This window comes from Haliotis asinina, chromosome 11 (genome assembly GCF_037392515.1).
Source record: "Haliotis asinina isolate JCU_RB_2024 chromosome 11, JCU_Hal_asi_v2, whole genome shotgun sequence".
Taxonomy (NCBI): domain Eukaryota; kingdom Metazoa; phylum Mollusca; class Gastropoda; order Lepetellida; family Haliotidae; genus Haliotis; species Haliotis asinina.
In genome coordinates, this window is record NC_090290.1 from 15,429,862 (window position 1) to 15,456,850 (window position 26,989).

Genomic DNA, 26,989 nt, shown 5'->3' on the forward strand with positions numbered 1-26,989 from the left:
TGATAAAAAAAAGAGAAAAACATATTTGTCAAAGACATATTCTTACGTAATTATTACCAGATGTTCACTTTATATTTATATATTATATAGTTATATTCTTTAAAAGGGTTTAATAATCACAAATGGGATTTGATTCATTGGATATGCAAATAAAAAATCTACGTTAAATCACAAAGCAGAAAGTGAAATGTGACTTTAAATATTTCGCTTACTGGACATTCGTACAACCTTGCTGTAAGGTTGAATCTGTTCCTAGAAATTCAGACTAAAATATTCCCAAAGACGTGAAATATATTTTAAAGATGAAATTTGATAAGTACATACAGATATTATGTTATTGCTTGGAAACTTGGTAACTCATAATTACACTTCCTGAAACTGTTGGAAGCGCACGTACAATCACAACAACAAGCTCGCAAAAGCGTCAGCAATACACCAGTGAGAGTGAGTGAGTTAATATTTAACGTCAAATCGGCAGTATTGCAGCCATATCGTGCCGAGAACATTCTTGAAAAAAGGAATTTATGTCTATGGTAAAAAAAACTGTCGACAAAGGACAGCAAAACAACTAGAATATCACAGTAAGAACTAAAACTAGTGTGACACGTTAAAACTAATATCACTATTCAGACAATACAATATAAAAACTGGCTATAGATCACCAGCAACTAAAGGCAGATCACCATACTAGAGGCCATGGGGAGTTACAGTACTTCTGCTACCTGCATTGTCCCTAGCTGGATTTACACCATTCTCTCAGCTGCTGGTGATTGTATGCAAGATTAGCCACAAATTAAAATGACAGAAATACTACGGCTAAACAAAATGGACGATTAAATGTTTTGGGACTTACGTACCCTCTTAGGAGGACAATAATTTGACGGTACTTCAACCCCCTCGAGTATACAGCCACTAACAATCTCAGTCACTAATTCAACTTCCAATCATAAAATACATATCTATTTACAAGTCAGACAACAAATCTAATTCTTTTTAAAATGCAATAATTAAATGAGAACTTACTTTACTAAAAAGGTCCTTCATCGTTCTTCATTTGAAATAATTTTCCCTTGTAGTGGAATATTCAACACAGTCAAGCAAGACATGCTTGACTGTGATTATTTCATCACAAGGGATGCAGAACGGAGGATCCTCATCTTTCATAAGATATTCATGCGTATACCTGGTGTGGCCAATACGACATCGTCGTATAATGACCTCTTCATATCTGGACCGACAACCCAAGTAGGTGTACCCAACATATGGTTTTATTTCATGTAATTTATTTATGCCTACCTGGATGTCCCACTTCTTTTGCATCAGATCACGTATATAGGATCGAATGGTAGCTTTATAATCAGTGTATGGAGTGAGTGAGTGAGTTAACATTTAACATAACATCGGCAATATCTCGACCATATCGTGACGAGAACATTTACTACTGAAATGATATATATGGATACTATAAAGCCTGTCAAAACTAGTGTGGAAAGTTAAAACTTATATCACTATTCGGACAATACAACATAAAATCAGGCTATAGATTGCCAATAACTAAAGGCAGATCACCATACCTGGGCAATGGGGACCTACAGTATCTTTGTTACCTGCATGGACCCTAGTTGGATTTACATCATCCCCTCAGCTGTTAGTATTTTTAATTTTTGGCTAGATGTGACTAAACTGCTACGATTAAAAACAGTGGAAGTCTAAAAGTGCATGGAACGTTTTGGGACTTACGTACCTTCACAGGAGGACAATAATTTTACGGTACTTCAACCCCCTTTGAAGGTACAGCAACTAACAATTCAAGTTACTAATCTAAACGACCATGAATTAAAATGCAACTATTCACAGAACATAATAATCAAACTTCAGTGATGAAATCAATTTATTTTAAAAATCCAAGTATTAAATGAGAACTTACAGTGTTAAAAAGGTCCTTAATTGTTTTTTACAATGAAATATTTATCCCTTATGATGGAGAATTCAACACAGTCAAGCAGGATAAGCTTGACCGTGGTTCTCTCATCACAAGGGATACAAAACGGAGGAACTTCACCTTTTAACAGGTATTCATGAGTATATCTCGTATGGCCAATACAAAATCGTCGCATGATTACCTCTTCAAAACTGATCTGACAACCCAAGTAGGAATAACCAATATAGGGTTTTGTTTTATGTAATTTATTTATGCCTACCTGGGTGTCCCATTTCTTCTGCATCAGATCACGGATATAAGATCTAATGGTAGCTTTATAATCAGTGTAGGGAATAAGAAGTGGTGTCACAGATTTGTTGAGTGCTGCTTTAGCAGCAAGATCGGCCATTGTGTTACCGGAAATGCCAACGTGGCTTGGTAACCAGTAAAAGATGTCGTATTGGCCAGTAGCAAGATTATTATACCATTCAATAATTTCAATTAAAAGTGGATGTTTACAAGAAATATTTTTAATAGCCTGAAGGAAAGAAAGAGAGTCGGAATAGATTATATATTGTTTATGTTTATGGCGTCTTTGAATATATTTAAGAGCTGTTAATATGGCGTTAGCCTCAGCGGTAAAAATAGAACTATTGTCTGGTAATCTAGAAGATATTGTTCTGGATCCAATGACAGTGGCACAAGCCACAGCGCCACCGTCCTTGGACCCATCTGTAAATAAGGATTTATAACTGCTATATTTATGTTTCAATTGATTATATTCTTGTTTATACTGTAATTCATTAGTTTCTGATTTTTTAAATGTGGTCAGTGTTAGGTCCACTTGGGGCCTAACCAACTGCCAAGGAGGAGAAGAGAGAAGACGGGAAGGAGCTATATTTTCCAGCTCAATGCCGGCAGCAGCAAGAAATGGTTTAATTCTTAAACCAAGAGGCGGTACAAGCGAAGATTTCATATTGTATAAGTCCTCACACAGAGGACTGAAAACACAGTTATATGCAGGGTTTGACTCACTGGAATATAATTTTGTTACATACTGTAAAGCTAATTTGATACATCGCAATTTGATAATCGGAATAGATTATATATTGTTTATGTTGAGGGTGTCTTTCAATATATTTAAGAGCTGTTAATATGGCGTTCGCTTCTGCTGTAAAAATAGAAGTGTTGTCTGGTAATCTAGAAGATATTGTTCTGGATCCAATGACAGTGGCACAAGCCACTGTGCCACCGTCCTTGGGCCCATCTGTAAATAAGGATTTATAATTGCTACATTTATGTTTTAAGTGATTATACTCTTGCTTATATTGTACTTCATTGGTTTCTGATTTTTTTAATGTAGTTAATGTTAGGTCGACTTAAGGCCTAACCAACTGCCAAGGAGGAGAAGAAAGAAGACGGGAAGGGGCTACATTATCCAGCTCAATGCTGGCAGCAGGAATAAGTGGTTTTATTCTTAAACCAAGAGGGGGAACAAGAGATTTCTTATTGTATAAATTCTCATACAGAGGATTGAAAACACAGTTATATGCAGGGTTTGACTCATTTGAATATAGTTTTGTTACATGATGTAAAGCTAATTTTATCCGTCGCTGCTCATCAACCTTGACATACAGACTGTCAACAGGTGAAGTTTGAAAGGAGCCAAGACGAAGTCTTAGACCTTGATGATGGACTGAATCTAATACTTTTAAGTTGCTTTTGCGGGCTCCACCATAGACGATGTAGCCATAATCAAGTTTAGAACGCACGAGAGATCGATATAGATGGAGAAGGGTAGCTTGATCCCCTCCCCATTTAAAATATGAAACCACTTTCAACAAATCAAGTGCTTTCAGGCATTTAGTTTTAAATGACTTAATATGCGGTAAAAACGTTAAGTGTGAGTCACAAATGAGGCCCAAGAACTTAGCTTCCTTCACAACTTTAACTGGTGTGCCATCTAGAGAGAGTTCAGGGTCTTTATTTGGTTTGTATTTACGACAAAAAATGTATGCAGTTAGTTTTCGATTTAGAAACTTTAAACCCGTTTTCAAGACACCATTTAATAATCTTGTTTAAACACAACTGCAGTTGCCGCTCAATGGTATGCATATTTTTACCACGACAAGAAATATTAAAATCATTCACAAATAACGATCCATCAATGGAATCATTTAAAACTTTTCATAAACTGTTAATCTTTATACTAAAAAGTGTGACAGATAAAATACTGCCTTGTGGAACACCCTGATCCTGATTATAATGATCAGACAGGGTAGAATTCACGCGAACTTGAAATTGTCTGTTATTTAAAATGCTGGCTATGAATTCAGGCAAACGACGTCGCAAACCGAAATCATGTAAATCTCTTAAAATGCCACATTTCCACGTTGTGTCATATGCTTTTTCAAGATAAAAAAAGACAGACACAGCATATTGTTTATTAATTAGTGCGTTTTTAACAAATGATTCTAAACGCAATAAGTGATCGACAATACTTCTGTTTTTACGGAAACCACATTGTATATCTGTTATAAGATTATTAGTTTCCAAGTACCAAACAAGTCGATTATTTATCATGCGTTCCATGGCCTTGCAAACACAGCTAGTTAGTAAAATCGGACGATAATTGGATGGATCTGTATGATCACGTCCAAGTTTAGGTATTGGTACTACTATGGCGTCACGTCATGAGGGAGGAAAGTTACCCGATGTCCAAATATCATCAAAAATTGATAAGAGCGTTTCTAAACAGGATTCTGGTAAGTGCTTCAGGAGTTGATAATGTATGTTATCAGCTCCTGTAGCAGTGTCATAAGCCTGATCAAGAGCAGTATGGAGTTCATGAACAGAAAACGTTTCATTATAATCTTCCCCATTATCAGAATTGAAATTGATTGTTTTCTTTTCTCGTTGTTTTTGATATTGCTGAAATTTAGGTATATAATTAGAAGACGAAGAATGTTTAGCGAGAGTTTCGCCCAGTTTATTCGCAGTATCTGATTTATCAGTAAGGAATTGATCTCCATGTTTAAGATGATGGACTGTAGATTTAGTACCTTTACCATTAATTTTCTGGACCATGTTCCATACCTTGGACATGGATGTCCGAGAATTTATTTTGGATACATAATATCCAATCCAAAACACGATTGGTGTTTGTTCTGTTTAAAAGTACGCCGCGCTTTAGCATTTAAAATTTTAAATTTATTTAAATTATGCACCATAGGATGGCGACGGAAATAATGTTCTGCTTTTTTCCTTGCCTTTCTAGCTTGTTTGCATTCATCGTTGAACCATGGTTTTCGAATATGTGGAAGTGCAGAGGAATTTGGTATACACTCATCAGCTATGGAATTCAGTTCATCACAAAAACTTTTAATAGCATCAGGAACGCCAATAAAACGTTCAGGTTTACGTTTTTCAGCACACAGTGTTTCATATAAAGCCCAGTTAGCCGTTTTAAAATTCCGCCTTGATGATGGAGGAACGTCGAAGACGGCGAAATATAAAGGGAGCATAGCGTAAACGCTACATGTAAAGTAATTCTCACTGCAACAGCCTGCATATTAGTATTAAGTGAAACAGGGCTTTGAATAACGTTTTGTCTGACTAAAACGGATGACCCGCCAGTAGCTCTATCACCCGGAGGTGAAAAACAATGATATACATTAAATTGACGAAGGTCAAATGTATCTGTTTGTTTTAAATATGTTTCTTGGAGACATATCGCTGAAGGTGTAAAATCTTGGACTAATAGCTGTAATTCATGTAAATTAGTCCTCAGTCCTTTGCAGTTCCACTGTACAATATTAGTGGAATAAACTATCTTTTGGGGGGATTTACTGGGGATCTACCCCGCACTCTTTTGGAGGGCGACAAGCTATGTGCCCTAGAATGGACGTTTTCAGAAACGTCCATATCTTCAAGAGACCCATATTTATTAAACAATTGAATTTTATTTTGTGACCCCTTAGGAGCTCCGCCACTTTGTTGTTTTGAAGCATCAGGCTTAGGCTTCGGTTTACTTTTCGACGTTTGTTGACTATCAGCTGTTGATTAAGACTTTGAATGTGACTGAGATGATGATGATTTGTGATCAGAAGACGACTTTGAGGTACTAGGAAGTGATTCCTCAGTCTGTGATGATATAGCAGGGTACAAAAGCTGTGGAGAATCGCAATTTACCCAAGTCAAGGTAGTTTGGCAGCCTGTGGTTCATGTTGTTTTAGAGTTAGACCCCGATGTTTTTGCTACTGTAGCATAGCTTTCTGGAAGATCAGATGTCTTTACCAGTTTTTTGGCCTCGGAAAAAGAGATATTTTGAGTAAATTTGATTTTATTGATCTCCATTTGCTCTTTCCAAATAGGACACTGTTTAGAAAATGAAGAATGGTCGACTGAGCAGTTGGTGCATTTTTTATAATCACTGTCACAATCTTCTGTTGTGTGTGTCTTCTCACCACAGTGAGCACACACAACAGACAATGTGCAAGTATTTACACCGTGTCCATATTTCTGGCATTTAAAACACCTGAGCGGGTTGGGGATGTAGGTATCAACTTCCATGTTACAATAGCCTGCCTTCACTGATTTCGGAGCATTTGGGCATGAGAAAGTAAACAGATATGTATTTGTTTGGAATGTTTCATTGTTCTTTCGGGTTGAAAAGCACTTGACATACAGCAAACCTTGATCTTTCATTTCTGATACTATGTCAATTTTGGACAAATCAGCAAACAGTCGATCACAATCTCTGATGATACTTTTACTAGTGTTTAAGGTCTTGTGAGCAGAGACGGTGACCAGAATGCCCACGAAAGATTTCATGTTCATCAAGTTGGTTGCTTGCTGCTTTTTCCCGCACTCAACTAGCAGGGCACCTGAACGTAAACGTCTTATGTTCTTCACATCCCCAGCAATACCTTGAATACCCTTGGATACAGCAAAGGGGTTCAACTTTAACGGTGCCTTGTCAGCAGTTTCAATCACAACGAAACGCGGCCAATACTCAATCGATGCAGACGGTCTATGGTCAGTATCAACAGGGTCAATATCAAGTGGACGTTTTGGTTTTTTGGGTTGGGGTTTCATACGCCATAGTCAGTGTAATATGGTTCATCATCCGAGCTCCCCACCCACCACGGAGTATCACAAGGATAATGCTAAAGTAAGCGGGCCTCCAGCTTGCAGCACCAAGGATACCCAAATGATATACTCCAGTAGAAGAATTATAAAGAATTAATCCACCAGATTGGCTCATGAGCCACCGCCTTCTGGGCATAAGACTCTAGGCAAAATACATTCCAAAACCAGAAAAGTCGATGAATAATTCAGCCAAGACCGAAATTAAAAGGCCAAATATAATTTGTGCAATGACATATATATAATCCATGCACAGGCATGACCAGCCGATTGCTTGAATAGGACCCATCCAACCACCCGTCTAGGTGAAGTAAGGGCCGAAGAGGTGTGTTGGGCAAATAGAAAGCAGTTAAAAGCCCATCTGCCTTCATCCACCAGGATCCCGTCCTCCACCGACACGGGACGCAACCCACGGTAAACAGGTTGCCCAATTTAGTCGCCTCTTACGACAAGCAATGGGGTGCTGTGGACACATTCTGCCCCGGGTCCACACGGGAGAAGAGCACTTAGCGTTACCCAGCACCCACCACGAGGAGGTGGCTCTTCATGGGTGCCCACAAGCATTATTAACATTGGTACATTCTTGTATGTTTGGTATGTTATTAGTCCAAGGAAATGGACCAGTGAAGGTCCCGGGGTAGAACAGGCCTTCAGCAACCCATGCTTACCTTAAAAGGCAACTATGCTTGTCGTACGCAACCACATCACATTCACCATGCGTCAACATGTCACAGACATGACAGGATATATGGGCCTGACTTTGGTACACTGTTTCCTAGCAGAATACACACTTCGGTCTCATAGTGATAGTGATGGTTCCCTTGCAGGAAGGCAGCTGTTACGGGCGTGTATAAACAGGGGCCGTTTTTCCGTTTTCCACTTCGTCCGGAAAGGGAGGACATGTGCAACAATTGGTTCGGGTGTTTATACAGGAACCTTAATCCCAGAGGAAGACAACAACCGCACGACGTTACAAACAATACTGGAACAGTGTAAAATTTGATAGTCATCTATACACTTACACTGGTTTGGCCATTTATACTTCAAAAGTGAATGTACATATTTTGTGTGCTGCACGGGCACTATTATCAACATCTTAGGGCTTGAAGCAACTGATTCACTATTCGTTGAATTTCAGTGAAATGAAACATTCTCTTAAACAATGAAAAACAAGGGTCCTGAAACACACAAGCACTAGTTTAGATTCAAACGTCCAAACACAACAGAATGAAAAGAGACTTCCCAAGCGGCTGTGGCAACATATTCTTTAAAAACGTCTACAGACAGTATTAAAGTCTGTACAACTACTTCTGGATGCCACTGCGTAAACCGTTACACATCTACGTCGGAATCGGGGCCATTGCATGGTCACACGATGGTTAAGTCTTAAGAAGTATAAATAATATAAATGTCCTTGTGTTCTTCACAGAACGAGGGACAGGTTCGATAAAAACTGTTCACGAAATCGGCAAGAACGACCAATGAACTGTGTACACGTATAATTTAATCGCCACCAACACTAAACATGGAGGAGTACCGTGTTTCGCCTTTATGCGAATAACTAACACTTTAAAGTCACCTTCCGGCGAAGACACCCTTCTGATATGCCCTAACGTAGGACTCCCTCATTAACCTTTGATGTCAGTAAATCTTCATCTGATCCCGATAGTTAATAAAGATACTACCTCATTAACGTCTTCTACAAACTAATCGTAACTGTAAAATCTACAGTCACCACAAACACCACTACAACAGCCAATCAGCCATCAAAGGTTACACTGAATTGGATATCGAAAACAACAAAACAGTCAATCAATGTTTAAAAGCTTATGCACAATGAAGTAAATTTAAATTATTTAGGATAAGTAATAGTTATAGTATAGTAATAAGTTTTCACTTGGCACAGAGGCCGTTTCTCCAGGGTTAGGGGCCGTTCTCTCCTACACGTTGGCCGCTTTCTCGATTTGATTTTTTTTTAATTGGGGATGGGGGTCCCTTTTCTCCTCACTCCTTCACACAGGGAACCTTCACATTTCTGCCAACGTGCACCGATTGCAGAATTCTTGTCAAAATTCTAACATTGTGTCTCTTTATCTCTTTCCACCATTTGGTAAAATATGGATTGTATTGAGTACTTTATTCATAATGTCAGGATCCTGGAGATAGTTCCCAAAATGCAGATGCTCCTCTATGGAGCGTTAATTCAATTTCTGTCTTCACGGGTTGAAAATGAGCATCTGTCATGTCTTTGCGAATGTTGAAAGTTCCAGGTTATTACTATCAGGAAGGAAGTCTAAACATTCAGCAGTTTCAGCTAGAATGTCCACCTTATCAGCTGACGATTCCTCATTAGCAATTGCTACGTTATCATCACAGGAACCCGATATCGCACTGTAGGTTAAACATAGACCATAGATATACCCTCACGTCATATATATTAATGGCACCCGTGAAGAGCCACCTCCTCGTGGTGGGTGCTGGGTAACGCTAAGTGCTCTTCTCCCGTGTGGACCCGGGGCAGAATGTGTCCACAGCACCCCATTGCTGGTCGTAAGAGACGATTAAATTGGGCAACCTGTTTACCGTGGGTTGCGCCCCTGTGACGGTGGAGGAGGGGATCCGGGTGGCTGAGGGTATGGGAGCGATGCATAGCGTTACTGTGCCCAACACGCCACTTTGGTCCTAACTTTACCTAGACGGGTGGTAGAATGGGCCCGATTCTATCAATCGGCTGGTCACGCCGAGCCCTGTGGTATGTAATTTTGTTATATCTTGACTCGGTACCTTCATTCTGAATACTCAGAACGTTCATGAATTTGTTTTATGTTCTTACCTAGAGCTTACTCCCAGAAGGCGGCGGCTCATGGGCCAATCTGGTTGATCCTTTGGATTAACTGGAGTATATCATTTCTGTAACCCTTTGGTGTCAGTTTACTGGAACTCCGCTTACGCATGACAACGCCCTTGCAGGCGCTCCATGGTGGGCAGGGAACAGATTTGATGAACCATTCTACTATTCATTATGAGTAAGCAAAATCCCAAAAAACCAAAACGGCAACTTTCAGAATCTGATTCTGAGCTTGACTCTGATGAAGATGACGTTGTGACGAAATTGTTATATTCTGAGAGGGATACTTGGCCACACTTTCTTGTTTTGGAAGCAAAGGGCGAACGAACCCTTGCTTCCTATTCCCCATTTCTGTTAGAAAAGGGCCTACAAGGTAAAGCTGGTGAGTTGAAGAATGTTTCCAAATTACGGTCTGGGGGTCTTCTGGTAGAATGTGTCAGGAAGTCACAGGCCATTAATCTCATGACGTCAACCAAACTAGCTGACATTCCAATTACATGTTCAGCACACAAGACACTTAACTTTTCCAAAGGACTAATCCGTGAGAGAGACCGAAGTCTCGCTGACATTTCTGTTGAAGACATTGTCTCTCAACTCAGAAGTCAAGGTGTCATTGAGGCAAAAAGATTCACATACCGTAAAGATGACCGTGTATTCCCGTCCAATACATATCTTTTGACCTTTGACACCCCAGTTCTGCCTCCTTCTATTAAGGTTGGATGTTTCTCCATGAGTATAGATCTCTTTATCCCACGCCCTACTCGTTGTTTTAACTGTCAGAAGTTCGGCCATGGGCAAAATTCTTGTAGGAATAAAATAGCTTGCTTTAGATGCGGAGAACCTGACCATGATGGGAAAACATGTACCAACACCATCAAGTGTTTAAATTGCAAAGGAGACCATATGGCATCTTCTAAAGACTGTCCTCTTTGGAAATATGAGGCCACTGTGCAGAGATTAAAAAGTGAAAAACGACTGAGTTACTCTGATGCCAGAACACAAGCCAGACTTCTTGCACCTATTTCAGAAAGTCCATCATATGCTTCAGTAGCTAAAAAGGTCACGGTGTCTATACCCTGTCAGACAGATCTTTCCTGGGTACATTCCGACCATCCCAAATCCCTTTCAGATCAATTACAAAATACCGTAAGTTCCAAACCGGCCACAGATCCATCACCAAAACAGAAAGGAACATCTTCTACACAGACAGACTCAAATCAAATCAAACCGTCCAAATCTACCAAAGTGGATACAAAGAAAAAACATATTCAGTCTGACAGATTGCCAAAAGCACTAAAAGACACAGTGCAATTTCATAATAAATATGGATTGCTCGAAGATATGGATACTGAAGTATCCACCCGTGTGAGCGCTGGTGGCCATTCAAATGGTCACTCACCCAAAAAGAAAGGTAGAGCAGTATCTCCTGTTACTGATCCTTAGATACTTATCCCTCCGTGAGCCATTCAGCTAATCTAGTACAATGGAATTGCAGAGGACTTAAACATAACTTTAATGAACTACAGTTGTTAGTGCAAGACCTTAAACTGTCAGCACTATGTCTCCAAGAGACGTATCTCAAACATACTGTTACATTTGATTTAAGGCAGTACACTTGTTATCACTCTTTTTCTCCTCCAGGGGATAAAGCGACTGGAGGTTCAACTATATTAGTAAGACGTAACATCATTCACAGCGATGTTCATTTGAATACCAATCTCCAAGCGGTAGATATTCGCCTCAGCCTGCACATTGCGTTTACTCTGTGCTCTTTGTACATTCCACCTTCATCTGTTCTCCGACAAACTGATCTCCAAAATCTCTATGATCAATTACCAAAGCCCTGTATCATCATGGGCGATTTGAACGGGCACAACCCTCTATGGGGAAGTACAAGCACAAACCATAAAGGTCAGATTATTGAGGATTTTATATTTGATAATAACTTGTGTGTTTTTAATGACGAATCAAACACCTATTTACATCCTGGAACAGGAACCTATTCTGCACTTGATCTGTCCCTCGTTGATTCGAATGTTTACAACGAATTTGACTGGTCTGTTCATGACGACCTTTGCGGAAGTGACCACTTCCCAACTGTCCTAAAAGCTATCAAACCCGATGATCCCCTTTTATCACGGTGGAATTTTAATAAAGCCAATTGGCCTTTATATGAAATGCTGTGTATGGAAAAATTAATACCGGAAAACTTTATGAATGTATCAGATCCGATAGAGTTGTTTTCAGCTGAGTTAAAAGAAATCGCTGACCAATCAATTCCTAAGTCCTCTGAAATTCCACACCTTCGTAAACCATGGTTCAACAATGAATGTAAACAAGCAAGAAAGTGTAGGAAGAAAGGAGAAAAATACTTTCGCCGACATCCTACCGTCCACAACTTAAATACTGTTAAAATTACGAGTGCCAAAGCACGACGAACTTATAAACAAAACAAGCGCCAGTCTTGGAGGAAATATGTTTCCAACATTAATTCGCGCACACCCATGTCTAAGGTGTGGAATATGGTCCAAAGAATAAAAGGCAAAGGTTCCAAATCCTCTGTTAAACATCTCAAAGAAGGTGATAAATTGATAACTGGTAAGGGTGACATTGCAAATAAAATTGGTGAAACTCTTTCCAGAAATTCATCATCATCAAATTATATACCTGAATTTCAGAAATATAAAAATCGACAAGAAAAACAAAGAATTAACTTTGACTCCAATAACGGTGAAGATTATAATGAAGTATTTTCATTACATGAGCTACATACTGCTCTCGAGCAAGCTCATGATACTGCAGCTGGTGATGACAACATTCATTACCAGTTACTGAAACATTTACCTGAGACATGTCTTTTGACACTTTTGGAAATATTTGACCGTATTTGGATTTCAGGAAATGTTCCTCAGTCGTGGCACAATGCCATTGTAATCCCCATACCAAAGCCTGGCCGGGATCATACAGATCCCGCAAATTACCGCCCTATATCGTTAACCAGTTGCGTTTGTAAAACCATGGAACGAATGGTAAACAATAGATTAGTCTGGTATTTGGAAACGAATAATCTTATCACAGATATTCAATGTGGTTTCCGGAAAAACCGAAGTACTATTGATCATTTAGTACGATTAGAATCCTATGTTAAGAATGCTATTGTAAATAAACAACACGTTGTATCAATTTTCTTCGATCTGGAGAAAGCATATGATACCACTTGGAAGTATGGCATTTTAAAGGATTTATATGATTTCGGTTTGAGAGGTCGTTTGCCTCATTTTATCTCACAATTTTTAAAAGACAGGCAATTTCAAGTCCGATTGGGATCATCCCTGTCTGACCATTATAATCAGGATCAGGGTGTTCCACAAGGCAGTATTTTGTCTGTAACACTCTTTAGTATCAAGATTAACAGTTTATCCAAGGTTTTAAATGATTCAATAGATGGATCACTTTTCGTGGATGATTTCAATATTTCTTGTCGTGGAAAAAATATGCATACTATTGAACGGCAAGTGCAGTTGTGCTTAAACAAAATTAACAAATGGTGTCTTGAAAACGGCTTTAAATTTTCTAAATCGAAAACCAGGTGTATACATTTCTGTAGAAAATACAAACCACATAAAGATCCAGAATTGTTTTTAAATAACACTCCCATCAAAGTCGTTAAGGAGGCAAAGTTATTGGGTTTGATTTTCGACTCACATTTAACGTTTCTCCCCCATATCAAATCTTTAAAAAATCAATGCCTGAAGGCGCTGGATTTATTAAAAGTAGTTTCTAATTCAAAGTGGGGAGGTGATCAAGCTACCCTCCTACACTTATATCGATCACTTGTCCGCTCAAAACTTGACTATGGTTCCATCGTGTATGGTGGAGCCTGCAAAAGCAACCTGAAACTATTAGATTCTGTCCATCACCAAGGTCTTTGTCTTGGATCCTTCAGAACTTCACCTATCGACAGTCTCTACGTCGAAGCAGACGAACCATCTCTTACCCAACGCCGTATAAAATTATTCTTACAATATGTTACAAAGTTATATTCTAATGAGTCTAATCCTGCATTTCACTGTGTCTTTAATTCAACTTATGAAGATTTATATAACAAGAAATCATCTCTTGTTCCACCTCTTGGGCTGAGAATTAAGCCTTTCATTACTGCTGCCGGCATTGAGCTAGATAATATAGCTCCTTCCCGTCTTCTTTCTTCTCCTCCTTGGCAGTTGGTTAGACCACAAGTTGACCTAACGTTAACTACATTTAAAAAATCAGAAACTAATGACTTACAATATAAACAAGAATATCATCAATTGAAACATAAATATAGCAATTATAAATCCTTATTTACAGATGGGTCCAAGGACGGTGGTGCAGTTGCTTGTGCTACTGTCATTGGATCCAGAACAATATCTTCTAGATTACCAGACAACAGTTCTATTTTTACAGCTGAAGCTAATGCCATATTAACAGCTCTTAAATATATTCAAAGACACCCGAAACGTAAACAGTATATAATATATTCCGACTCTCTTTCTTGCCTTCAGGCTATTAAAAACATTTCTTGTAAACATCCACTTTAAATAGAAACTATTGAATTGTACAATAATCTTGCTACTGGCCAGTGCGACGTCGTCCTTTGTTGGTTACCTAGTCACGTAGGCATTTCTGGTAACACAATGGCCGATCTTGCTGCTAAGGCGGCACTCAACAAATCTGTGACACCACTTCTTATTCCATACTCTGATTATAAAGCTACAATAAGATCTTATATCCGTGATCTGATGCAGAAGAAGTGGGACACCCAGGTAGGTATAAATAAATTACATGAAATAAAACTTTATATCGGTTATACTTACTTGGGTTGTCAGTCCAGATTTGAAGAGGTCATTATGCGACGATGTCGCATTGGCCATACGAGGTATACTCACGACTATCTATTAAAAGGTGAAGATCCTCCGTTTTGTATCCCTTGTGATGAAGGAATCACAGTCAAGCATGTCCTGCTTGACTGTGTTGAATATTCCATCACAAGGGATAAATATTTTAATTCAAAAACTTTGAAGGATCTTTTTAATAATGTTAGTTCTCATTTAATTATTGCATTTTTAAAAGAATTAGATTTGCTAAATGAATTGTAAATATATAAATATTTTATGCTTGGAATTTCGAATTAGGAACTTAGAGTGTTAGTGGCTGTGTCCTCGAGGGGGGTTAAAGCACTGTAAAATTATTGTCCTCCTGAGAGGGTACGTAAGTCCCAAAACATTTAAAGTCAAATTTGATCTTCCTGTTTTTTAGTCGTAGTATTTCTGTCATTTTAAATTGTGGCTAATCTTGCATACAGTCACCAGCAGCTGAGAGGATGGTGTAAATCCAGCTAGGGACCATACAGGTAGCAGAAGTACTGTAAGTCCCCATGGCCCCTAGTGTGGTGATCTACTTTCAGTTGTTGGTGATCTATATAGCCTGTTTTTATATTGTGTTGTCTGAATAGGGATATTAGTTTTAACCTTTCACGCTAGTTTTATTTCTCATTGTGATATTCTAGTTGTTTTACTGTCCTTCGTCGACAGGTTTTTATCATATGCATAGATTCCATTTTTAGGAATGCTCTCGTCACAATATGGCTGCAATACTGCCGATGTGACGTTAAATATTAACTCACTCACTCACTCACTCATATATATTAATAGAGTAAAGGAGCAGCAGCTGCCATTTTGAGTTGTCGTGCAGACATCGACTCGTTCCGATTTCAAGCTGAAATGCACGCTAAGAATTCGATGACATTCAAAACTATGCACACGTACCTCTCAAATATACATGTTCCCACACATCCTGCCTGATTTCCACGACACAACACCCATTTTATTGACTTTAATACGTCCTCAAACTCGAAAATCAAACCAAAACACCTCTGTGGTGAACGTTATCCCGCACTCGCAGCCTCTCGCTTGATCGCTGAACCGAAGTTTTATAGTATCGGTAAACAAGACGGCATGGTTTGAGAGCGAAAAGTTTTGGATGAGCTATTAATTTGACACCCGATCATGTTTCAACGAAAAAAACCAAAGACGATTTTTAAATTTCGCGCTAATGTAATGAATTTGTTCTGAAAAAATTACTTACGTTCAGCGGACCAATGAGATTGCTCGAAAGGCTGCGAGTGCTGGATAACATTCACCCCAGAGGTGTTTATCATGGCCTTCCTAGTGTAATACTGATTTAGAGATGAATAAAAGCAATATTATATACATATAGTTTTCTGATATATATTGTTGCCGTTTTCTGTTGGCCAAAACGCCGTTTTCTCGTGGGTGATGGCTGTTTTGTTTAAATGATCATTGGGCCGTTTCGGCTGGGGGCCGTTTTCACTAGTATCATCCTATTAATTATACGCTACTAAACGTAACAATTTGGTACAAAGTATATCCATCGTAGTTCATTGTTTGTCACGTAAGACCCCTTTAAGAAAATTGACTGTTTGGAACAGCAGTTACTTCTTTTGCAACATACGTATATTTTATGTGTAATTCCAAAGTTTAACGGCTGAAGGCTTCTTGTGCAGTAAACATCTTTCACGTTACACACTGCAGGTCCAGTCATATTACGCTTGGGAAAGAGTGACCTTTTTTATTCCAGCAAAAGTTCGCCGGGGGACACCAGAAATGGGCTTCACAAGTTGTACCCATGTGGGAAATCGCGACGAGCGACCGCTTTAACCACTTTAACCCCACAAACCGTCTCTGATACAAACTGACGCAATATTTACATTTTGAGCAGTGAGCGAAATAATTTCTACAATTGGCAACCAGATTGGTAAGCTATACCTGTAAGGCCGAAAAAGAATTACGCCCACGTCAGTTGCAACCCAGCGCGTGCTTTGTCATGTAAGGCCATGTCGTTTCTAATAAAATTCCATCTTGCTGAAATCTGTTCGTCCAAAGTTCACATCCATAAAGAAGGATTGGCAGTACAATTTTCTTCACTGTTGACAGTGCAATCAGAGGATTGAGCTGTATGCCAATACCAGTAAGGGAATGGTAAGAGGCTCTTACTTTACGACAAGCGGTTTTTATAGACTGTGAATGCTTTAGATTGTTGCAGGCTTTAGTTCCACGGTGGGAGATGCAGTCACTGCTGCGAAGTGGTTTGCCAGCAAGAAAGAAGACACGATACTTAATTTGAGTGCATTGCTGACTGAAGACGATAACTTGGCACTTAGTAGGATTACCTCGTATCTCCAGTTGGAGCTATATGAAGTGATTATATCAAGAAGTGGTTGGAGTCCAGTGGGATGAAGGGAGACTACTGTGAGGTCATCTGCTAATGTCGGGTTCCCAAGGTTCAAATTTCACACATATGTCATGTCCTGAATATTGAAATTGATTCAGCAGATCGTCGATAAATACCAGGTACATGAAGGTCGAGAGTACTCCTCCTTGTCTTACTCGTTGCTTGATGGAGAAGTGTTCTGAATGACACCGTTAACTGCAACAAGACTTTTAAGGTCATAGAGGCAGTTCACAAATAATTTCCATGTTCTACCAGTGATTCCGAGGTTAGCTAATTTGACAAAGAGTCCACTATGCCATTCAGTGTTGAATGCCTGCTTGTCATCGATGAAGGCTCCGTACACTTTACTCCTTAACTCTCGGTTATGGTGAATGGATTCTGATAAGTTAAAAGAGGTTGTTGTGCATCCAAGTCCTTGTTGATAACCTTATTGTTGTGCATTCGGGAGTAAGGTACCAGTGCTGGTAATCCATTTGGAAGGTTGCTGTTCAAGAGTTTTCTAAACAGTTTACAAGGAACTGGCAGTAAAGTAATGGGTCTGTAGCTGTTTGCAAAGTGTTTTGGCTTGTCGTTTCCTTTGTGTGTATGATGATGCCTATGTTGCAGTTTTGAGGAACATCCGCAGACTGTATCATGGCGTTGAAATGAAAAAGAGATGAAAAATAAGCTGAGGTCCATCATATATGATGTTTTCATTTTGTATGCTGTCTTGTCCAGCAGCTTGTTCCGTTTGTGTTTCTACTATACTTCCAGTTTCGTCACAGTGAGGAATATGCTTGGATGTGATCACGATTTGGGGAGGAGGATTAACTCATTTAGTTTCCGTTCTGTTTCTTGCAGGAAATGCTGGTGAAAGTCTGGATTTGTCTGAGGAGTATGAACTGAATGATGGAAATCGGCAAAGGAGGTGCATAAACCCAATGGATCCCAGACATCGTGCTTATCAACAGTCATATGTGCACAGTAATTGCCATTCCTTCCTTTCTTAGCTTGCGACATTTTCAAGAAAAGCTTGCAATCCCACTCTGCGTACTGTTCAAAGGCTTTGGGGTTTTGTTCAATAAGGTCTTAGGAGGCAGTTCTTTGGGCACGTTTGAAATCTCTCTGAAGACGTTTGTAGTTTCTTAGCGCACGAGACAGAGCATCAGAGTAGGATTCAGAAGCTGTATCATCACAATGTTTCCATGAAGGTCTCGTTTCTTCGAGTGGGCAATTTCATGTTGCACAGTGTGAGCAACGATAGGGAGGTGATCTGAAAAACAGTGTAAATCATCTTCATCTTGTATGTAGACGTGATGGATGTGACATTTATTCTCACTGGAGATGAAAATGTAGTCAATCTGTGTTGTGGCAGGAGTGAACGTGTAGCTGCTGCTTGTGTTTTCGTTCGATATAACTGAGATTAAGTTGTTGTCAGCTACAAACTCTGAGAGAAGAATTCTTTTGGGATGAGTCCCTAGGATGGTGATCTGCCCTCTGTATTTGGCGATCTATGGCCTGTTTTTATATTGTACCGTCCAAATAGTGATACTATCATTTTTTAAGGTTCCACGCTAGTTTTAATACTAACTGTGATAATTTAGTTGTTTTACCGTCCTTCATCGACAGGTTCTTCATAATATGCATATATATTTCGGTTTTTGTCACGTATAATCAGTCACGATATGGTTAAAATATTGCGTTAAATATTAACTCACTTACTCACTCAATTGGGATGATGGAGGGGAGTTTAGTCTCGCATTAAAATCTCCCAAGAATACAACCACACCGTCGCTGCTGTAGTAGTCGTGAACATCTTGAGGACTGTTTGATATTCAGCAGTTCCTACTCGGAGTTGGTATATACACTGAGAACATGAAGAGCGGGGGCATGTCTTTCAGCACAAGTTGGATGCCAATTATCCGTTCACTTTGTATGTGATCTAAGAGTGTTCCGTAAGGGGACAGAGTTGTCTTGCACATGATGGCAACGCCTCCTTTTCCACATCGTAAGTTTGTTCCCGTTAGAGACTGTGTTTTAGCAAAGGATATGTAATCAAGATGGATGGAGTTGATGAATTCCATTGAATGGTGTAGAAGTTTGTGTTCGGTTATAAAGGCGATGTCAGTTTGATTTGTTGTCAGGATTTCACCAAGTGAGAGTGCTGACGACATGATACCCTGACGTTCTAGGTTAAAATGTTACTAGGTAGTAATTGAATGAGTGCATGGTTAAGAGCTTGTTTTGACATCCTCTTGAGATTAACACGACTAGTTGTGATCATCATATTGCTGTGCCTGATTGTTCTGCTTGTCCTGCCATTGTCTGATACTCAGCCATCTCCTGCAGTAGATTCCAGTGGGCCAATCGACCTGTTCCTCTATCATAGCTGATTGATATTTGGATACAGTTAACTTCGCTGTTTGGGCTTCAACTAACGTTGGTGGTATTGCTCCTGTAGTAGCAGAACTTAAAAACCTGTCAGTACTCTCCTTCCATTTCCTTATGGACACATTCATGAAGAGTGTTTTGCTACTGCAGGAGATATTGATGTCTTTGTAGTTTTGTTCGAAAATGTGTGAATATAGAGTGTATCCCACCAATGTTAGAGGCTCAGTATTAATAGTCTTTAACTATTAATTCGTGAAATGACTACTCTAACTATTTTCATGTGTGCTTTTTATTGTCCATAAATTATCATGAGTTTGCCGGGTCAGTAAGGTGTTTGAAGTGTTAGTGACATTCTTGGGTCACTAGGTGTATCCTCAATTGGGGCTAAAGCATTGTACAATTATTGTTCACGTGAGAGGTTACGTAAGTCACAAGTCAATGTAACCATACTAGGATTTGTAAACGTTGGGTTCTTGTTATATTGATTTTGGCTAATATTTCGTGCACTCACCAGCGGCTGAAGGGATGGTATATATCTAGCTAGAGTCCATGCTGGAACCAAAGGTACTTTTAGTCCCCATGGTCCCTACTACGGTCATCTACCTTCAGTTGTTGGCAATCTATAGCCTATTTTTACATCGTATTGTCCCTTTTAGCTAAAATATTTTACCTTTAATTAATTACTAGTTTTACATACTGTGCTATTCTAGTTAGTTTAATGTCCTTCGTTGACAGGATTATATAATTTGTCTTTTATTACTGTTACTCTACATACTGTTTTAGTCACGACATGGCGAAAATATTGTCAAAGTGACTCTAAATTTTAACTCACTCACTCACTCACTTTGATGTTGGCTATTTTACGTTTGTCGCAGTTAGTCCCCATAGTCCTTAGTATGGTGATCTACCTTCAGTTGTCGGCCATCTATATGCCTATTTTCATATTGTGTTGTCCCGTATAGTTAAATGTTTTTGATTTAATTACTAGCTTTACGTGTATATCTGTGATAATCTAGTTATTTTTCCGCCCTTCGTTGACAGGATTCTATAATCTATCTTTAATTACAGACCTGAAAATGGCCTGTAGTGGGAGACCCCGATAGTCGCCTCCAAATACAGACATGAATTCTCACCCGATCTACACGGTTCGTTTCAAATGTAAGAATGCCTTCAAAATAAACAAGCGGAAGATTTAGCTGTCTTGCTAAATATCTGGGAAACCCATACAAGAAACAACCTTTGTGTGAAAAACGGTTAGTACAGTGGAGTTCTTTGACGACGACAGAAGCCTATTAACCAGAGTTCGAATCCAGATCTAGATCCGCCAACACCCTTGGTTTCTTTCTTTCACTACACTGTATTATAACTCGTGTTTGGGTATTTTTGTGACTTTTGTTTGTTATGTATTTTGGTATTCAAGTCTATTATGAACACTCTGCACGTCATAATTGCAAACAGCACGAGTCTTCTGTAATTCCCACAATCCAAGGTTGATCTTCTGCAGGATTAAAAGCCATATGACTTATAGCTTATGTGTTCACTCCTGGGTGAACAGAGATAATTTTAAGCAAGTTCACTTAATCAGTATGAGACCACATGTGACACATGACCACACAACACCAGAGATATGTGAGATGAAGTCAAATGAGCTTTGTCCAAAGGTGTAAAGGTGTGCACTCGCTTAGCCAGATTCTATCAAAACTGGTCTCAGGCTGGCTGTGGTTAGTGTTTTGACAACACTTAGTTCAGATGAGCCATAGTCTGTATCATCAAAATGCTCAGTTAGTGGGATTAGCTAAATTTGTATTAAAGTGAGATACGTGTACATTGAGTGGGTGAGTGAGTGAGTTTAGGTTTACGCCGCTTTTAGCAATATTCCAGCAATATCACGCCGGGGTCACCAGAAAATGGGCTTCACACATTGTGCCCATGTGGGGAATCGAACCCGTTATCTTCGGTGTGACGAGCGAACGCTTTAACCACTAGGCTACCCCACCGCCCCACGTGTACATTGATATGGTGTTACTTGAACTGATTATCAAGAAAAATCATTTTTACTATTGGCAATTGTGAACCTAATGAATTCAAGAATAAGATTACATCATATTGTAATACTGCATTCGGGTTTGATATCAATAATTGAAATTGGTCCTGTTTGTCCTGCCCATTATTGGAGCAGATTTACCATACCTCACACATGAATGTCGATTTCTGATTGACTAAGCGACCTTATACCTTTCCAATGTACCACGCTTACAGACTTTTTTTCAATGAATACCGCTGGGAATGCCGAACTCATTTGCTTCTTCATGGTATTACTTCTTTATCTCGAATAACATTGATTCACGCATCAAGCACGAAAATTGTTTTGCAATTGAAAGTGAATGGAAGGCAGATAAGTCTTAATTTGTTTTTCTTGTGCACAATAGCGACGAAACGATGCGCCATAATACGAGGCTGTACCAGTGCTTCAAACAATTCAAATTGTAATTCATGTGTTCGGTACTCATGTACCCTCGAGGCCCACAGATCCCTTGTGACCAGTAAACAACTTATATTATAACCAGTAATTTCTTTCACTGGGTGTGCTTCATAATTAACACTCTTCATAATTGTCTTTTTTGTATGCCTTATCTGTGATACTATGAGATACTTTGTATTTTCTTTCAAACATGGATATAACATAAATAGTGTTCTGTATGGTAAGCTGGAATTACCCGATCTTTAAATAATGGTATTACCAAATCAGTACATAACTTTATTTCAGCTTTAAGAAGATTTAATCAATCTGGCTCTTTTCAGAACTAATGTTATTTCCTTCGGTTGAAAAATGAATGAGAAGGAAATTGCTTTCTCCAGGGTATGTAACTCTGGACAGGGTAGTTGTGTTGATTGGTAGATGGCGCTGCAATATGGGTATAAAAAGGTAGTGTAAGCCGAGTACGTCATTCTCGCTTCACGTGCAGCTACGGTCAGTTGGTTTTTCGAATTGACAATGGAGGCGAAGATTGACGCCATTTTGAAAAACTTGGAGACAAATAAGCGAGAGCTTCATGATGCTCTGGAGATCAAGATATCGGCCCTTGGAGAGGAATTCAGTCAAACTACAACTGATCTCAAGAAACTTGAAGCTGACAAGGACTATGTTTGGTCGAAGGAAGGTAACAAAATCCAGTACAATTTTAATGAAGAGACTATTCAGAGCTTACAACATGCGATCGCATCTGTTCACAACCAGATGCTGGAAGATGCTGAGGCCATGATCAGATCAGAAATTGAACGTTTAAAACTAAGAAACAAACATATCAGGATTGCGGATTCTTCTGAAGGCGGCTGGGAGACAGTGAGGCAATATGTTTCTAATGAACTTGCCGACAATTCTGACGATGATCGGGCAATTTTCCGTGCGAACAGTAGAGCTGTCAGGAAATTGCGACAGAAGCGTGGAAGATACGCCCCGTATGCAAGTAGAGCACCTCGCAGGACTTCAACGGTTACTCGACCCGTGCAGCAACTGGCTAGTGTTTCTAACGGTCCTCAGCATATCCAGTCAGTTAACCAGCCCTTTCGTACCAGAGGTCGGCGTTCAGGAGCATGTTGTGCCTGTGGCGAGTTTACCCACTTCCGGAGAGACTGCCCCTATACCTGTGGCGGAAGTCAAGGAACACAAACCGGAAGTACAGCAGGCCAGTCGGCCTAGTGAGCAGAGACAGGACTTATCGGTTAAGTGTACATTTCACGAATGTTCAAATGCTGTCGGTGATGTTTATACAGAAAGTCTTACTGAAAACTATGCAGAATATGAACAGGGAATGTCGGAGATTTTGGTTAAGGGTCGGCTTAAAAGATGTTTTGCATTTTGGAAATCTATTGGTTCCTCAAACTTTGTACTAGATATCATTGAAAATGGCTATAAAATTCCTTTTTTAACCAGACCTCCTAATATGTTTTCCAGAAACAACCAGTCGTCAATACAGTACGCAAGTTTTGTGACAAAAGCTATTGATGAACTGAAGAAGAAAAAATTGATTTGTGAATGCGACACGCCCCCTGTTGTCGTCAACCCTCTTTCTGTATCAGTGCAGTCCTCAGGCAAAAACCGTTTGATTTTGGATCTGTCGAAAGTGAATGATTATGTTTTTAAAGTCTAGTGTGAAATATGAGGATTGGAAAACGGCTTTATTTTATATACGTCAGAATGACTATTTAGTTAAATTTGACATACATTCGGCCTATCACCGCTTTGACATTTCCTCGTCTCATACAGAGTTTCTTGGTTTTGCTTGGCCAGATAGTACTGGTAGGATACATTTCTACAAATTTCTGGTGTTGCCATTTGGCTTGACTTCGGCACCATACGTATTTACTAAGGTTATGAGACAGCTTGTGAAGAAATGGCGGGCAGAAGGTTACAGAATTGTCACTTTTTGGGATGATGGCATATTATCAGGAGATTCGAATATGCATACACTTGCTATAGGTTCTACAGTCAAAGAAGATATTATTGCCTCTGGTTTTGTACCAAAGGTAGAAAAGTCCTTGTGGTCTCCCTCACAATCTTTGGAGTGGTTAGGCTTTAGCATTGATACTACAACAATGTCATTGAGTGTGCCTAACAGGAAAATTGACAAGCTTGTCTCTACTATACGTCATGTACAGAGTCTTAGTTCGAGTCTGGTACCAGTGAGGAGTGTAGCTTCTGTTGTAGGGCAGATCATTTCTATGAAATTAGTGCTTGGTGGCCTTGCTCAATTAATGACTAGATCTTTGAGTATGGATATTGTTACTGCTAGGTCTTGCAGGAGTAAAGTAAGACTCACTGACTGCAGTAAGCATCAGTTACAGTTTTGGCTGGACAACATTTGGCGTTATGTGTCAAGACGTTTGATTCAATCAGCAAGTATGAGGAAGTTAGTGTATTCAGATGCTAGTGATATGGGGTATGGCGGTTATTGTGTAGATGTGAACAAGGTGGTGTCACATGGTCAGTGGTCTGAAGAAGAGCGTGGTTATAGTTCCACATGGCGTGAACTTCAAGCAGTGAACATGGTTTTGAACAGTTTAGCATCAGGCTTAAGACATGAAAGGGTCAAGTGGTTCACTGATAATCAAAATGTGGTAAACATAGTTGAAAGAGGTAGCATGAAATCAAATCTGCAATCTATTGCGTTGCAAGTTTTCAATATTTGTTTTGACAACAACATAGATTTGCAAATCCAGTGGATCCCTCGCAATGAAAATGAAGAAGCTGATTTTCTCAGTCGAATGGAGGATCATGACGGCTGGGGGATTAGCCAAGGTGTGTTTCAGAGTATTGACAAGAAATGGGGACCACACCAGGTTGATCGATGTGCTTCATACTACAATGCGAAGCTGACTACTTTTAACTCCCGTTATAGCAATCCAGGGTGTTCGGCTGTAGATTGCTTCACTGTGAGTTGGAGAGGAGTCATGAACTGGGTTGTCCCCCCTGTGTGTTTGATACCCAGGGTTATTGGATATATGGCTGAATGTAAGGCTGTTGGCACGCTTGTTGTTCCAGAGTGGAAGTCGTCTAATTTCTGGCCAATACTGTGTTCACAATCGCAATACATACCAACAGTGAAAGATTGCATATATCTGCCAAGGTCAAGAGAAGGATATGTTGCTAGTAGGATAAGGGGAGGTTTGTTTGGTTAACACGATATAGATTTTAACATGTTAGCACTGTTGCTTGATTTTCGTTAATGTTGATGTCCCTGTTACAGGCGTGGTTCATGACGTTTATGAAGATGAGATTGGTTGTCTCCCTTCTCTTGTTCGGGATCTCGCATATGGACTGCCTGATTTGATATCTCATGCAAGAGCTGATTCCACAACCAAGAAGTATAGTATGGCTTATGCTGCATGGAAAAGGTGGGCAAGGAATAATAATATGTCTGATGCGCTGCCTATTTCTCATTTGCATTGTGCAATATATTTGTTGTCTATTGTGCAAGAAAGTGATTCAGTGTCTCCTGTTTTGAATGCTTATTATGGCTTGAGACATGCTCATTGCAGTGTTGGCTTGGTCAGTCCAACAGAGAATGGTTTAGTTAATAATGTTGTTGAAGCTGCAAAGAGAAAGCTCGCTCGAAAGGTGGTTAAGAAAGAACCAGTTTCAGCGGCTGTTTTAGAACAATTGTATGATGCAAGAGGTCATAGTGATTCTCTAATGGATTTGAGAATATTAGCAATTTGTTTACTTGGCTATGCAGGATTTCTTAGATCGGCTGTATTATTGAATATTACTCGAGCTGATATTGTATTTTATCAGTCTCATATGATGTTGTTTATTAAGCAATCCAAAAGAGATATTTATAGAGATGGTGCCTGGCTAGTTATTGGTCGGACTAATACAAAATTGTGTCCGGTAAGTTGTTTGGAAAGGTATTTGGTTCAGGCCCAAATTGATCCTAATTCTGATTGCTTTATATTCAGGAATGTGTCTAAATGTGCCAGTGGTTATAGGCTAAGAAAAGATAATACGCCTATGTCATATAGTAGGTTGAGGGAATTATTTTTAGAAGCTTTCAGTCCTTTTGTTGATAACATTAAGAAATATGGACTACACAGTTTGCGTAGTGGTGGTGCTACTGCAGCAGCTAACAATGGAGTTCCAGATAGGATGTTCAAGAGACACGGACGCTGGCAAAGTGACAAAGCTACAGATGGATACTTCAAGGATAGTTTAGAAAACAGGCTAAAGGTTTCCCTCTCTCTCGGGCTCTGACTTTCTTTGATTCTCTTGGCCGTGTAGCGCACAGCGAGCCCTGTGTTGATATAATGTGTTGTGTTGTCTGTTAGAGTGGAATGTGGGGGCTGGAGAAAAAGTATGTTTGTTGTATGGATGCTTGTATTCATGTATATTATATGCTTTGTGTTATTTATCACATCATGCACTTTTGTAATTGTCAAGATCACAATTATTATAATGTATACAGTATATGTTGAGTGAGTGAGTGAGTGAGTGAGTTAAAACTTAACGTCACATCGGCAATATCTCAGCCATATCGTGACGAGAACATCTAATATCAAAATAAATTATATGTCTACTATAAAACCTGTCAACGAAGGACAGTAAAACAACTAGAATATCACAAATGGAATTAAAACTAGCACGGAAAGTTAAAAAACAACATCATCATTAGGACAATACACTATAAAATCAGGCCATAGATCGCCAACAACTGAAGGTAGATCACCAAACTAGGGACCATGGGGACTTACAGTACCTTTGCTACCTGCATAAACCCTAGTTGGATTTACATCATCCCTTCAGCTGCTGGCGAGTGTACAATATGCTAGCCAAAATTAAAACAACAAGAATACTACGATTAAAAACCTGGTAGATTTAAATTTACATGGAATGTTTGTGGACTTACGTACCC

General features: G+C 39.4%; 2 pseudogenes; one reads left to right on the plus strand and one right to left on the minus strand.

Annotated features, from left to right (window-relative positions):
- The window catches only part of LOC137255257 (uncharacterized), a 285,609-nt pseudogene that overhangs the window by 233,205 nt on the left and 25,415 nt on the right, over positions 1-26,989 (minus strand).
- LOC137255207 (uncharacterized) lies at positions 24,177-26,331 on the plus strand (annotated as a pseudogene).